Here is a 14516-nt window from a genome sequence, read left to right as displayed (position 1 = left end):
CTTCACCTTGGGCTGGCCTGGGCAACTGGCTGGCTTGGCCACACCAGCATGACCAAGCAAGTGGCATATGGCCGGGGCAAGCACATGGAGACAGGACGGGGATGGGGAGAAGAAGGGGACGCCGTGTCGTTTCAGCCCCCTTTTCAGCCTCTGCTGGACCCGCATGGCAATAGCTGTGTGTCACCAAAGGGAATCAGCCTTCGCCATATAATTAATTTCCATGAGGAAGAAACTCCATCTGTGTCCTGGGGTCACGAGGGCTGCGACTGCAGCTTGGGAAGGGCACTGGCCTTGGCTGCTTAGCCGGAGTGAAGCACACCTTTCCCTGGGGCTCCTGTGATGGCAAAGGGAGGGTGATCCCGTGGTCAGAGCAAATTCCTGCTTGTAAAATCCTTTGCCTTTGCAGAAAGGCAGGTACAGTGCAAGGGAGTTGCAGGGGCCGGATTCAGCAGCGCTGCAAGCTTACGCCATCACTGGCAGGCAGAAGAACGTGGCAGGAGGGGGCTGCTAAATGTACAGCTTTGCAACAAGCCCCAGAAGCAAGCAGCCATCCCAAAATAAAACAAAACATCCCCGGAGAAGTTGAGGATACACAAAGGAACTGACAGCCTCTGAATCTGGCCTCACATCAATGAGTCGTAACTTGAAAGCTTTATTTAGACTACTAAGAAAAACAGCTGCAGAAAAATACTGATGACCTGCTTTAAAGGGAGATTTCGATACGGAGAGAAGCACTGGGCTCCTGCTGGAAGCGGAGCACCTAACTCCCCTAAATCCCCTTCAAAAATCCCAGCCTTAGACTGGAGAGCACTGCAGAAGGGAAGGATTTGTGTAATCTGAAGAAAATAAAAATACTTCAGGGAATAAAAAAAAATGCCAGCAATTTAAAGGTAATAAAAACCTACCTTGAGGAGATGGGGAGAGCTTAGGGGAGTCATGAGCAAGGCATAGGAGTCAGGGCGTGGGTGCTGTGCTTGGCAAGCTTTTGGTTTTGGGTTCCCCCAGGCCAAGCTGAGCTTCTTGGTGCTGGGTGGTGGTGACGCTGGCGAGAGCAGCCTGTGCACATGGACCTGTGCAATGTTGGAGAAAAATATTTGCAACTGTCAATCAGATCGAGCTTGCTACGGTACCCAGAAGAGCTCTATCGCTGAATCCCTATCTACACAGCAATAAAAAGCGGGGAGGGGGAGATAACTCCATGGCGAGATTCTTGCGAGCTCATAAATCACTGCAAGCCCGGTCTCAGGACTGATGAAATCACCGGGAACCCCGGTGGCCTGGTTTCCGCAGTGCTGCCTGCCCTGCCTCCACTAGAGACAGTATCATTGGAAGAAAAATGGAGCCAAGCTGTTGGGAGAGGGGTGGCTTTTTCCGAGCAACAGGGAAGCTGTTACAGCCGAAGGCTTTCTTAGGATGAAATGATTTAAGCACCTCTCCGGCATCCTGCTGATCTTTCAGAGGCGGGGAGCCCAATAGCTGAGACTCCTCGGGATGATAATTGTGGTGTATTTGCAGAATCAAAGGTTTCCCCTTGGAGCGGAGCCAGCAAGCTTTGGGAAGAAGAATGGATCCGATACAAAGGGTTTTTTTAAAAGCCCATTAAGTCGCCTAGGGGCTGAGCTCACGTTCCCACCGCCTCGGCAGTCGGTGCTGGGGGAGCGAGGTTTCGTTCCCATCGTCTCAGCCCAAGTGGGAAATTTCTTCTTCCCCCTTCCTCCCCTTCCCAGGTCTGCACAGGGAGGGGAATCGCCCCGGGGTCTGGGGGCAGACCCTGACTGCAGCCCCAGAGGGAGCTGGGGGGCTGCCATCTCCCACCTCCAGCACTGCAAATGCCCGGCCAGCTGTGGGGAGGCTGGAGCCAGGAGCCCAGGGTTGCTGCGATACCCACAGCTGGGAGCTGCGGGAGATGTGTGAGACTTGGCGTATATTTGAGCCCTGCAACCTGTAACCTATGCTCATCATTTGCGTTGCCCCTTATACATAAGCCAAGCATCTGGGAGGCGTAAAAATGCTCCCAACACCTGATCTCACCCCCGACTCACCATGGGTCAAAACAGGGAAAGCCATGAACAGACCAGGCTTGCTGCAGAAGCTGGGGGCTCTTCTCCAGGATAAGTCCGTGTCCCGAATATAATCTCTGGAGAGACTGAGGTGTTTCAGAGATGGTGGAAAAGGCTGAGCTATGTATGTCCATCCCCTCCTAGTGACACTGCCTTGGAGGATGCTTGGGGCAGCCCTCTCCATCCCAGCCTCCCTGGGCTGGCTCTGTCCTGTGCCTGAGTCAGCATTCCGCTCCTAGTGCAACCGTTCGGCTCCCCTGATTTGGCCCGAAACCTAAACAGCCTGATAGTCCCGTCAGCATTTCTCTCCTTAAGGGTTTCTGGAGGCAACAACCAGCCCTAGGAGTCAGCTCTTACTCATGCCGCCCCCGTGGAAAATATAAGAATGGGGTTAGTAATCCAGCTGTGACTAAGGAGGTTGCAACTGGGGAGGTCCCCCTTGCTGTTGGTGTGACCGTGATTTCTCTCTCTGGTAGCTTGGTAGCACCCTTGTGTCACCAGCGATTCGGGGCAGGGAGAGCATGGCCAGGGTCCATCCAGCTTGCCGGGGCAGGTGGTGCAGGGAGGCTGCTGTCACCGCCACGTGTCCTACTGCCCCCAGCCCTCCACCGCACAGCAGAGCCACTCACCCCTGCTCTCCCAGGGGCTCCTTCTGTGCCAGAGAGGCAGTGCTCTCCCAAGGCTGCAATCTGAGTTTGAGGGCTCCGAGCAGCACCAGCCATGGACAGCTTTAGATACTGAGGACATCAGTCCTGCCAGGATATCAGCCAGAGCCTCGTGCATGGACCTAAAATTATTGCAAGGTGGACAGAGGAGGAGGAGAGGTTTGTGTGCTGGGGCAATCAGGGAAAAGGCTGAGCAGGGGAAAGAAAAAAGCTTTCCTGTGGTGTCCAACCCCATGCCGAGCCAGGAAAACTTTCCAGTAGGGCTATTCCTGCGGGTGCAGCCTAGAGCAGCCAGAGGTGGCTGCAATACCTCTCCTTCCCCATTGCAAACACTGCTCCCAGCACAGTGGCTCTAACAGCTGATGAAGCCATGGCAGCACAGAGACCCTGGGGTGGAGCAGCATTTGAGTACCATGCAATAGGGCATGCGAGCCTGCGAAAGTCCTCGCAGCAGAGAAACTGCAACTGGAGAGCAACCAGAAGCCCTCCAGGGAAAACCCATAAGCAAATATACCCAGCAAAGAGAGATGATCTCAGGGTGCTGATGTCACCCCAGGAGCGCCCAGCGATGGAGCAGGGAGGCTGGAGCAGTCCTGTGCTCACTCCATCCACACAGGACACCTGCCCTGCGATCTCTCGACAGGGATATGACAGGACCCGCTGCTCTGCTGACTGTAACATCGTTGCTCAAGTCTTGTATCAGATCTGTCCCGAATTCTGCTTATTAGAAAGAAATGCAGTACCAGCACCTGCAAAAGCCACACTGATGCTTTGAAAGATACTGGGAGCATGCACGTCCAGTTACACAGCCGTCAGGGATGGGAGAAATTTTCCTGCCTGTGCTGGTCGCTGAGTCTTCACATTCCAGCCCTTGTGCTCAGAGGAACAAAACCTCTTAGCTCTGCACTTACTGGAGACAGGAGGCACAAACTTGAAGTCATCTGGAGTCAGGCGCCGTAAAAATTTAATGATGCAGGACAAATCAGGGTGACCAAAATAGCGAGCAAGACAGAGACGGTCTTGTGTTTTAATGCGCTCAGCCAGGACTCGGGGTATCTGGGAGCAGTTCCCAGGTCGACCACAGGCTCCACGTGTGACCTTGGCTGAGTCACTAGGGACAAACGCTGCCAAGAATTGGCTTAGGCATCTTGCAAAAGTAAGATAGGTGCTTAGAAGACTGAATCGTATCAAAAATCAGGAGGATCAAGATATTTCAAATGCAGCTAGGCCCTTGATGAGGGCTCCTAATTCCCGTCGGATAAGCTCCTCTCCCTAACGGATGGCAGAGTTGGGCTGGGACCCACCTGGTGACCTGGGGGTTAACTGTTTTATGCTCCATTAAAAGGATGGAGGCTCAGCATGAGCCTAAGGCGACTTGGCACTTCCTCACTCTGTCTCTGCTACAGCTCTGGAGCAAAGGACGCTCTACTGATAAGGCAACAGCCTCACTTGGCTCCCTGGCTGTCTCGGCGAGGTGGGTTTGTAGCCCACTCCCCCAAGCAATGGAGCCAGCATCTGGCCAGGCCACTTCCACCTCCCCATTTGCACTTCCTGCAAAGCCTTAATCTGAGGTTTTAAATGGGATTTAAGTGACGCCCTGGCTTTTTGCTGGCATCTCTGCAAAGGCAATAAATTCAACCCCTGCTAGATGTGAACAAATAAAAGCAGCTCTCCCTGTAGGCTGTGTATGCACGCATCCCTGTTAAACCCTTCTCTGACAGCCTGAGCAACAGCTGGTGTAAATCTGCAGCGGTCTCTGGGCTTGAGAGAGAGGCACTGATTTACACCCCTCTCCCACCCCTTCTCTCCTCTTCCTCTTGCTTCACCTCTTCCCTGGCTGCTACCCCTCACCTTACCTCTTTCCCTGCTCTCAGGAGATGATAACTCTGGATGTGAGGAAGATAACAGGGCACTGAACTTTCACCTGTTGAGAATGTGCTCCGTCTACCTTGAAACAGGGGGTCTTTTTTGTCTGGTACCTTCGATAGCAACGCAGTGCAAGAAAAGTCATCTCCAGGAACAGCGGAGAGAAAAAAGACATGGGCATGGTTACAGATCCCTGATCAGGCATGGCTTGTTTTCTAGCAGGGTTGAGGAGTCTAGGGGGGAAGAGATAGTGCCCTCAGCCCACTCTGAGCAGCACATTTCCCCCCAGACCCAGCATCTGATGCTGGCACAAGGCTGTGAGTGAAGCCGGGCACCGGCAGGAGGATCCAGGAAGGAGGATTCACCCTTGGCTTCACAAGCAGTCAGGAGCTGCGTGGCAGGAGCCTGCTGAAGAGAGGCCAGGCACAAGCAAGATGATCCAAACCAGGGCACGGCCACACGCACAGCATCTTGTGGGAGACAGCCGGGAGGATGGATGGTGAGGGAAGCACGAGGCACTTCTGGCGGCTGCAGAAAGCAGACAAGAGGGGAGGAAGGCAACCGCAGGAGCCGCAGAGAGGCACGGGGTGAAAGACCCTGGCCGAGGCACTGAGATTATTAATGGCTTCCTAAACCCCCAGCACGCCTGCAAGTGCTTTATATCTCGCTGCCACTCATCCAAGTCATCCGTTCCCCGCAGGGCACTGCAATTTGTGCAGGGGAAGCGGCCGGCAGAGGCTGCGCTCTCCCAGCATCTCCCAGCAGAGAGTGGGCTTGGGCAGGGCAGGTCTGGAGGAAGACCTCAACTAGAGGCAGTAGCTGTTTGCAAGAAGTCTCACAATCTGCTCTCTAATTATTTCTTACATTTTACCCTTCTCTAAACACGCTGGAAAAGAAGTTGGTTGCTTGGGTTAAATATCCCCACCTTCACCAAGGTACAACTCCCTTGTACACCATAAAGCATTTATGTGCATGTGATTAAGTGCCATTGAAGCGAACAGGAATTTGCTTACAAGCAAATTACAAATTCCTTACAAGCTTAAGGACTTTGCAGAATCAGGGCCTAAATCCACTGAGTCTCTGCTAACACTCCCAGCCAACACAGGCACGGCTGCGTCCTGCCTTGGGAATGCGTTTATTTTCCCTTTTGAGGCTATGAAACTTTACGCCGAAGCTTCGCCTCCCCCTGCCAGCTGCTGGGAGCTGATGTGAATCCTGAGGCGAGATTGGGCTCGGCACTGTTAGAGATAATGCTGGCTTAGGGTGCGGCTTGTTTTCAAGCAGAACCTCCCAGCTCAGATACAGAGCCACAAAAGGTCCTCTACATACTCTAAAAGCCTCATATCAAAGAAAGAGCAAAAAGCATAATGCTGTCTCTTACCTTTGAGCTAAAACCAGCCCTGATTGCAGTTGATGGAAACCTTCCCACAAGCTCCAGCGGAGCAGGATGGTGGTAGCAGCTCAGAGTGTGGTTTTCTTCGTTTGGCGCAAGTCTTCGGCTTAGACCAAAACAACAATTAAATAAAAGCTGCAGCCCATTTTTCTGCTGAGCAGATCATCTGTGCAACATGAAAGACTATAACCTCAAGAAGAGAGGGCTTTTTTCTTCCAAAATCAATTTTATTTAATTTTTGTAAGGGGATGGGTTCCATATTCCATTACTCTCAGCTGAATCAAGAGTGTCCTTTTAAGTTTCACTGGAGCAGACACACAAAAACTCTCCCCCAGGGATAAGACAGTATTGATCTCACATGGATTGAGCTCAGAGAACATTTATAGGGTCTAGTGAGCAGCTAACGATGAACAAGACCAAATATATTCTTAAAGATTCAGAACAGGAGACCCATTTTCTTTCCCTCAGCTCAGAGAAGGTCCTGGTTTAGTTTTGCATCCAATGAACAAACCCTATCAAAACCCTCCTGTTAGGAGGCATTATAGGGATTATTCTCCAGGCGGGCTTGGTACCCATGTTCTCCCCTTCTCAGGGCTGGATGCTCATCTGTCTTACAGGATGACTATTGCATGTGTCCTACTTAGCCGGAGAGGCTCTGGGCAGCTGGTTATTGGGCTTTCCTGTCTGAATATAGGAGCTTAATTTAATAGGCAGCTGTTGGAAAAACAAGCAGGAAAGCAACACAATGGGACTTGATAAGCAGCCTCCAAACAAACTCTGACGAGGCAATTACAAGAAAATGGCTGAGCCATTTTGATGAGGAAGATGCGCTTCCAGATGTCAACCATTACGCAGCTGCTTGCCCAGGCTGGGAGCTTCCAGATCAAACCATCACTACATGGTTAACGAATGTCCTTGAGGAGGGGAGTGGGAAGGGCAGTCCTGGGAAGACATTTTGTGGAGGAAAAAAGATGAATGCAAGAACGTAAGAAAAGCTGTTCTGGGTTGGATGCGGGGACCATCCCGCCCGGCATCCTCTCTCTTTCATAGCCAATGGTGCATGATAAGCCAAAGGTATGAGAAGCGTACAGGGATATTTTCCTGTAAACTCTCCAAGCCTGCAGCAGGCTGCAGCTCCTGGTCTTCCTGAGCCTGAGGCTTGTATAGAAATACTGTATTGAATAGTCCTAGCCTAGCCAGTTACCTAGGTGAAAAATGCTCCATATCTTTAATCATTAGTTCTTTGGTGAGAACAGAGACCAGAACTGCTCACAGTATTCAAGACGAGAGCAAACCAGGAATTTGTACAGTAGTTTTTCCTCTTTCCTCATTAACTCCTACCCATCTGTTTGCTTTCTTGACTGCTGCTCAGCAATGAGTTGATGCTTTCATCAAATTTCTCGTTATAACCCAGGATCCTTTTCCTGTGGGGTGACGGTCAGTCAGTTCAGAGCCCACCACTGTGTGCATGACGTTAGGAGTGCTTCCTCTGAGGCTCATCACTTACATTTATGTCCACTGAATTTCAGCTGTCATTTTATCACTGAGTGTCCTGAGGTCCTTCTGCAGTTTGCTGCTGCCGGCCTTTCTAAGCAGCTCAGTGTCACTAGCAACCATCACCACCTCCCCACCCGCCCCCACTTCCACATCATTGATGAAGACGCTGAGCAGCACAGACCCCTGCACAGATCTCCACCAAACTCCCCTGGGCATCCCTCCACTGCAGAGACTGATCATCCCTGTCCGGCCTTTGTGGTTTTTGTCTTTAAACCACTTAATTTTTCATGGTTCCTTACTCTCCTCAAGAGCCTTTGATGAAGGATTTTGTCAGAGCCTTTAGCAAATCCATATCTGTTACATCCATTAGATCTCCGTTGTCCACCAAATCTTTGGCTCCATCCAAGGACTGCGGTAGATTTTGTGAGTTATAATTTCTCTTGCCAAAAGCTGTGCTGGCTCTTCCCCAGTACAGATATGCTTATCCTTGTGTCCCACCAGTTTCACAGCACCATCATTGGGCTTACTGCTCCAAATAACCTGACCTTGACACCTTTGATCCCAAAACTGCCTCCATGATTGCCACTTCCCATTGCTCCAACATCAAGGTAACGTTAAGAGAGCACCTGCACGCTACGATCAGTACGTTGCCATTTGCACCATGGGTCCCTGCAGTACACCTGTGCAAAAAACAGCTGGTTGTGGCAATTTGTAATTATTATTTTTGCCAGTATATCTGTGAGCCCTTTTTCTGGTACTTCAGCTTGAGATGCAGCCTCCGACGTGTTCCTCTGCAAAGAAGGGTCCCAACAATGGGAACCTCCCAAGCCCCACCATGACCCAGATGGGACACCTCATGATCACATCACATTAGAACAGGAATTACAGTAATACATATCTTGCTGTGGACCGACACAGACACAGAGACAGGTTCTGGGGTACCTCTGGCAGTTCGCATCTTCTCGTGCTTCTGGGGAATGGTAAGTCCTTGGCAAGACAAGTATGTCTATAGAAAGGAGTCGATGGTTTCAGAAGGGGTTATTTCAGTTTTCAGAGTATTGACTAGTTTCCAGGAAGGTGCAGGATGGATTCCCTGCTGAAAGATTCATTCTTATGATGGCAGCTCAAGGGCTGGTGGTTTTTTGCCAAAGGCTAGGCTGTGAAGAGCGATTTAAAAAAGCTCAGAAGTGAACCCAGCCCAGTAACAGGGAATTGGGATGACTTTGAAATTCACAACCAGTAAAGTGAAATAGTTTTTCCCTGGCAAGTCACAGTTATCCTGCGGAGCTCATTACTACAGGAGACCGGAAAAGGTTAGGAAAAGGACTGGGCATGGTGAGAAGGAAGAGAATATCCACTTTATGGAACTGTGGCTTTGTTGAGGTAAAATATACCTTCTTGCCTTAAAAACAAAACAGTTCAGCTGACGTCTTAGCAAATTTCTCTAATGGGCATATGATTCCTGAGACTCTTTCGCATTTTCCTCCAGGGATGGTATAAACCACTTGTTTGGAACACGGATTTTAGTATGAAGTGTGGGGTTTGGGACTGAAACCATATAGGATGGGTTGAAACTCTATGGGTCCGACCCTGGTTTTATTTTGCAGATCAAATCCTGTGATGGAGATAAGATGGGCAGAAAAAGCCTGTGTCAGGCCTGTAGGTGCTTAACCTGTCTAGCACTTGCATGGACTCTACACATACATACATTTCTGTTTCTCTCCCTCATACAGAATGCCACCTAGGAGTCTGGACGGCTGTGTATAACCTATCTCGGTTCTCACATTACATTTTGTTCCATACTTTGGTATCAACTCCCCTTTCTTTACTTTCCCATCATTTGCTCTTCCTTTGTCTCTGTATCAATTTTTGTGGGCTCCATATGAAAAACAATCCCTGTAAATCCCTTCCAGCCTTTCAGACCTTCCCATACGGTTGTTGCTGAGAAAAAAATCCGTACAAGATGTAAATAGCTTGCCCTCTTATCCAGAAAAAAAAATGTTTACTTAAGCTAAAATGTTACACGCTATTAATTTGATCTGGAGTTTTGATTTGCACCAAAAGCAATAACTGCTCCTTGTGCATGAAGCCCACAGTCTTATCTCATGCAACGAGGTTATTGCAGTGCATGTGGAAACCCAACCATATATCAGATTGCTGCTCTGATTCACGTGAAATGGGAACCCCTGGAAAATTGATTTCTTAAATCCGAGCTGACAAGCGGAGAATGTTGTAGCTTGGGAGAAATTTGTCAGGCAGCTGGGACGCTGATCCCGCGTGTCCGTGATCACCCACGTCGCCAGTCGGATGAAATTTTATCTTCATCGCTCGTCTGCGTGGGAGCTGGACCCTCCTCGCCCTGCTCCCATCCCGCCTCCAGGAGAGGGCCTGCCGTTCCTCTGCAGCGCAAGCAACGCCGGCAGACCCGCACCGTGCCTCCTGCTCAGCCCAAGGCCGTCGTCCGGTGCGGTACCCCTCGATACGGACACCGGCACCGCCGTCCCAATGGCGCTGCCCGTGCTTCACTACAACTCCCGGCGGCGGCGGGAGGGGGCGTGGCGGCGAGGGGGGGTGACGTCAGCGCGCGGGGCGGGGCGGGGCCGGGCCGTGCGGGCGGGGCGGGGCGGGGCGGGGCGGCCGCGGCCCATTGTGGGCAGGGGCCGGGCGGGCTCCGCGCCGCGCAGCGCAGCGCCGCGCCGCGCCGGCAGGTACGGCGGTCCGCGCCCGCGGGGTGAGTCCACCGCGCCTGGGCAGCGGCTCTGCCGCCGCTCGCCTGTCGCCTCTCCTCTCTTCTCCTCCCCTTCCCTTCCCTTTCGGCTGGGTTCTTTTTGGCGGGGGGGGGGGGGGGTTGCCTTTCTCCCGTGCCCCGGGGGCGCTGGCCGTGCCGGGGGGGGTCGGGTGCGCCGGCAGCGGGGTGGAGGGCCGGGGCTTCTCTGCGCTCGGGGGCTGCCTTTCCCCCGCCGTGGGGGCAGGTGGGGAGGGCGGGAGCCGAGCCCACGCCCCAACCCGGGGCGCTGCGTGGGGTTGTCCCCTCGGGCGGGGCGCGGCGGGGCCCGCGGCGCCCACCTCCTCCCCCCCCACCCCCCCCCCCCACCCCCCGGTATCCTGGGTCTGCGGTCCCGCGGGGCTTGGCGTGCCCTCCGGCCCCGGTGTGGCCTGGGTGGGGTGGCGGGGAGTGGGGCCCCGCCGCCGTGCCCGGGCGGTGTCCGCCCCTGTGAACGCCGGGCAGGGGGCGCCCACCCGCGGGCGTGGGATGCGGGATGCTGCTGTGCTGCCTTCTCCATGGCAACGCCTCCGAGGGCTGCTTGTCCCCGGCTCCTGCTGGCACGGCGGCTCCCACCCCTGCGGCAGCTCCCAAACTGGGCTTGGGCCCCGCAGGGGCAGGATGTGACCCCCCCACTTACCCGCAGAGCCCCAGGGATGGGGTTCCCCCGGCTGAGCAAAGCGGGTTTTGGGGGGGGGTCTCTGCCCATCCCCCCCCCAATGCCTCCCCACCAGGCACAGCAATTTGGGGCTGCCTAATCGCCTGTGCGTGCTGAGCCACCAGCGCTGGTGTAAAACACCTTGCTGCGGGCGTGCTCTGGTTCAGCCCAATGCTCTGATGTGGGAGCTAGGGTGGGAGTAGGATTTCGGCATGTCTTGGTGTTGGGCTACGGCTGCATCAGTGGCAGAGGACGAGAGGGTTTGTGCTTCGGGCACCAGCCGGAGAGCTGCCAGACAGGAAGGTTGGGTCTGTCACTGGCCGCACCAGGCTGGAAATTCGGGGAGATTGAGGTCAGGGGCCCTGCATGGAGGAAGGACAATGCCCTTGCTGCATGCGAGCCTTGGGGGTTGGCACCCGCTGCCATTGGTGTGCGATGGCGGTGTTTGGATCCTGCCTGATCTTGACTTGCTTGTCACAAAGTCATCAGTATTAACAGTGGGGTTTCATCCTTGGGGTCCACACCACTTGCGGACAGCTGTGCTGCCTCGTGTGTCAGCGCCTGTGTGAAACAGGCTTGCTGCATCTTTAAGTGATCAGTGTTAATTTAAGGCAAAAACCGATGATAATTCTCCTCCTGACAAAAGCTGCTTGAACTGACGGGGCTGTGCGCTGCCAAACCGGGGGCGAGGAGCTCCCCCCGGAAATCAGAGGCAGGTGGGAGATCACAGGGCATGGCCAAGACGCCTTTGCCAGGTGCTGCGGCGAGGGGAGCCCGTGGGCACGGGCTGCGCCGGTGGTTTCGGCCAGGCCCGAGCACTGCAGACACTCAGCATTGTACAACCAGCCGGCTTCTCCCAGCTGCACCAAGAGGGATGGCAGAACAAGGCTTTTTCATTTTTTTTTTCCCTCTCTAGAGGTCGATTCTGATACTGCATACAAAATCGAGTGGTGGTGTGTATTAAGGCCACCGTGGTGAACTGCAATGCAACCTTGTTATCCTCCCTTGCTGAAAACGATGTATGCCAAAGCCATCAGCATTCCCCGCCTGCCCCTCTTTCTGTCCCACCAGGAGTAAATGGGTCCTGCAGCGTCCAAACCTTTTTCTGTGGGCTCTGGGGTTCATTTCACCGTGCATTGCCCCCCAAGCCCAGCAGGTCGGGCATCCACCTTGCTGTTTCTCGATTAATGAGTGACTCGCCTTGCTCTCCCTGTGGCTGTACGGCGGGACCTGCCCCTGCTCCGTCAGGAGCAGGAAGCAAAAGCCAAAGTCCGCGATCTCGGACTGCCCGACGTGTGACACCGGGACAGCAGGAAGCACTGATGCTTCCTGGCTCCGGCCAGCTCTCTGCTGGCGTGTGGCTCTGCCGGGTGGTGCCCCTGCCACGGCCCCGGGGTTTTTGGGTCCAGCCAGTCAGGCATGCACACTACTCTGTCCTGGCCTCCGCCCCAGGGAGGCAAACAGGATGGGTGAGGTGTAAAATCAGCACCGAATCCACTCCTCTGGGCTTGAAACGGAGTCAAACCGGTCTTGACCTGAGCTGGTTCCTTATCTGACCCTTTGTTTGCAGCAGGGCTGCGGGACGGAGCAGGAAAGGGACAGCAGCGGCAGCCTGGCTCCTCCAGTCCCATATGAGCCCTCCCGCTGAGGATAGGCAGGAGCTGGGGACAGTTGGACTAACTGGGTCACGTTTATCTCCCTTTGCTTCTGTGCTTTGTTTTGGTTTCTTCCCCCTCTTCTCCTGTGCTGTCATTGTCACAGCTGAGGAACCCAGCACAGGGGAGGCACGGAGCTGTTGGGTGGCCGGGCTCCTTGCAAATATTGTTTGCTGGCCAGGAGCGTGTCTCCTCTCACTCCATCCTCCTGCTTTGCAGTTTGCAGGCATTGACCATTGGCGCTGGGTCACTACCTGAAGGTCTTTGGCTGATGCGCTTACAGCAGCCCACCACATGCACAGGTAGCAAACATACCAGCTGCATTTATTAACCTGAACTGGCTGGGGATGCTGATAGATGCACCCCCCAGAGCGGGTGGTCTTCTGCCCATCCTCCTGCTGTACAGATATGCACTGAACTGCTCCTACATGGCCACTTTTATCTCTGAAGTATTAATAAATGAAGCTTGCCTATTTATGTGAGCCTTTTTAAGAGGCTGGCGGGGCTGCCTTGAAGGCTTGCTCGGCACTGCAAGTATTCAGAGCTTTTTTTTTCATGTGCTCTAGCAGTCGATAAGCCAGGGCATCCAGCTGTCAGCTTTGGAGATTGCCAAAGCCTGCTCAACGACATTTCTGCGGGCTTTGCTCACAAATGAGGATTTTGTTGGACGCTTTGGTTTCTGACTTGATGCTGGTAATTAAATATCTTAACTTGGCTTCAGAAAGCTGCCACTGCTGTGGAGTGACTGGTGAGGCCATGTGAAGCAGGATGCGCTTGTTCTGCTGGAATTGAGTGTGACCTAACTACGATTCCTCAGCCTGTGATTTTTTTTTAAAAAAATACATGTTTTTTATATAAGTAAAACTCTTTTAAAAGGGGAAGAAAAATCTTGCATTTTACTGCTGTGCTGTTAAGCTTGCATGGACCTGCTGGGACAGCTGTTTATTTGCAAGTCGTGGCAGCCGAATGCTGTAAAATTCAAATCATGTCCATATTGATTTTTTTCCCCCCTTTTAAGATAATCATATGTGTACTTTTCACTCCTGTACCACAACAGACGTCAGTGCTGTGCTGAAAAAAGAGGTGATCTGAACAAAGGGCTGTAAATTGGGGAAGAAATACTGAATGTCAGATCCTGACTTATGTGTTGGTTAATCTAGATGCTAAGCCATATAGATTTACTTACTCTATGTGTTTACCATACTAGAGGATGAGAGAAACAACTGGTAAAGGGTTGGAAAGAAGTTAAATATGCCAGCAGAAGCTTTTCTGCATATTGCATTGGCTCCCTCACCCTTCACAACATTATTTCCAACTTTCTATTTAATGTAAAAAATAGAGGGTCATCAGCGCCTTGCAAGATGCTGGGTGTGATTTGCTGTTTGCCTTTGATTCTTCTTTCCCCCCACCACTTCTTCAACCTGAGCTGGGTTGGGAGGAAGGCTGTGCTGATGCCTTTTTACCCTCCTGCCCTCTCAGGAGATCATTTGCGCTTGGTATCTCCTGTCCTCATGACGTGTTGTAATGTTTTGGAATACACTGAAGAACCAGGAGTTCTGGGGTAGCGTAGAAAATCTCAGCTCAGTGAGTCATAAAGCTTTCAAATCTTTGTGGCCGCTGAGAAGAAAACCAAAGGAGGTGGAGATGAAAGAAGCGGCCTGGCACACCATGAAGACGTGGTTAGTTGACTGGAGAGTTTCATGACCTGAGCTGACAGTGCTTTGTTTCATGATTGGTGTGGCCTGAGCACCAGCCACCTGAATTATAGCAAATTAACCAAATTAGCGTGTGAAGTTGTCTGAACATCTGGCCCATGTTTTCCTTGTGGTAAAGTTGGGTGGGGTCATTGCGAAGGGCATCCCGTCCCACGCTGTGCCCAGGTCTGGAGCAACCTCTGTGCGCTCCGCATGAATCTCTGATCACCCTGTCCTGTTCGTGCTCCCTCCTGCGTTCACCTC

General features: G+C 52.8%; 1 protein-coding gene across 2 annotated transcripts in view; it reads left to right on the top strand.

Annotated features, from left to right (window-relative positions):
- Nucleotides 1–10161: 10161 nt before the first annotated feature.
- Nucleotides 10162–14516, top strand: part of DAAM1 (dishevelled associated activator of morphogenesis 1) — a 100012-nt gene continuing 95657 nt past the window's right edge. For both annotated transcript variants that reach the window (XM_050897251.1, XM_050897252.1), the window contains exon 1: nt 10162–10212. The gene's annotated coding sequence lies outside the window, so the exon portion shown is untranslated. The remainder of the gene's footprint in view (nt 10213–14516) is intronic.

The sequence above is a fragment of the Gymnogyps californianus genome, chromosome 5 (assembly GCF_018139145.2).
Source record: "Gymnogyps californianus isolate 813 chromosome 5, ASM1813914v2, whole genome shotgun sequence".
Lineage (NCBI taxonomy): Eukaryota > Metazoa > Chordata > Aves > Accipitriformes > Cathartidae > Gymnogyps > Gymnogyps californianus.
This window is presented reverse-complemented; position numbering and strand designations above follow the sequence as displayed.